Genomic DNA, 1708 nt, shown 5'->3' with positions numbered 1-1708 from the left:
CAATTACCTGAAACATCTGATATTCCCAGAGACTGTCAGGTACCCCAGAGACTGTCAGGTACCCCAGAGACTGTCAGGTACCCCCAGAGACTGTCAGGGTACCCCAGAGACTGTCAGGTACCCCAGAGACTGTCAGGTACCCCAGAGACTGTCAGGGTACCCCCAGAGACGTCAGGTCCCCCAGAGACTGTCAGGTACCCCCAGAGAGTGTCAGGTACCCCAGAGACTGTCAGGTGACCCAGAGACTGTCAGGTACCCCAGAGACTGTCAGGTACCCCAAGAGACTGTCAGGTACCGCCAGAGACTGTCAGTTACCCCAGAGACTCAGCCACCCAGAGACCGTCAGGTACCCCCAGAGACTGTCAGGTACCCCCCAGAGACTGTCAGGTACCCCCAGAGACTGTCAGGTACCCCAGAGACTGTCAGGTACCCCAGAGACTGTCAGGTACCCCCAGACTGTCAGGTACCCCCAGAGACTGTCAGGGTACCCCAGAGACTGTCAGGTACCCCCAGAGACTGTCAGGTACCCCAGAGACCGTCAGGTACCGCCAGAGACTGTCAGGTACCCCAGAGACTGTCAGGTACCCCAGAGACTGTCAGGTACCGCCAGAGACTGTCAGGTACCCCAGAGACTGTCAGGTACCCCAAGAGACTGTCAGGTACCGCCAGAGACTGTCAGGTACCCCAGAGACTGTCAGGTACCCCCAGAGACTGTCAGGTACCCCCAGAGACTGTCAGGTACCCCCAGAGACTGTCAGGTACCCCCAGAGACTGTCAGGTACCCAGAGACTGTCAGGCAGAGACTGTCAGGTACCCCCAGAGACTGTCAGGTACCCCCAGAGACTGTCAGGTACCCCCAGAGACTGTCAGGTACCCCAGACTGTCAGGTACCCCAGAGACTGTCGTACTGCCAGAGACTGTCAGGTACCCCAGAGACTGTCAGGTACCCCCAGAGACTGTCAGGTACTGCCAGAGACTGTCAGGGCACCCAAGGACTGATCAGGTAGTAGAGTAGTAGTAGTAGTAGTGACACCTATATTTAACACAACACAACACAACACAAACACCTTACTACTCACTGAGTCTCTCCCGGGTGTTTCTCTACTGTCTTTCTTACCGTCTCTTTTACTGTCTCCATGTCTCTTTTACTATATCTACTGTCTGACTGTCTCTTACTGTCTCTCTCTCCTGCCATCTCTTAGTGTCTCTTCTTACTCTCTTACCATCTCTTACTGTCTCTCTTACTGTCTGTACCATCTCTCTTACTGTCTCTCTTACTGTCTCCCCCACTGTCTCTTTCTAAAAGTTAGCCAGTGTGGGCAGAGGAAATATAGTAAGAATTCTGGTCAAGAGTCTGGCGAAGGAAAGAGGATAAAACCCACACACACTGTCAACCCTTACAGACAGAAGCTGACAGTGACACAGCCCCCATCCCCAAGCTCCTGTCAACAGTGGGTGGCGGTGGGCAGGGTGGCTGTGGGCGGCGGTGGTGGGGAAGAGGAAATACCTACACACTGGGACTTAGTTTACCTGACGGAGAGATAAGCATGGGGGGAGGGGGAGGGGGTGGAGGGAGAGGGGAGGGAGGGGAAGGGAGAGGGGGGGAGGAGGGGGAGAGGGAGGGGTTGAAGGGAGGAATGGGGTGGAGGAAGGGGGGGAGGGAGGAAGGAGGGGTCGTGGAGGGGGTAAAGGAAGGAAGGAAGGATGA

Source organism: Homarus americanus, unplaced genomic scaffold (genome assembly GCF_018991925.1).
Source record: "Homarus americanus isolate GMGI-L3 unplaced genomic scaffold, GMGI_Hamer_2.0 scaffold21206, whole genome shotgun sequence".
NCBI lineage: Eukaryota > Metazoa > Arthropoda > Malacostraca > Decapoda > Nephropidae > Homarus > Homarus americanus.
This window is presented reverse-complemented; position numbering follows the sequence as displayed.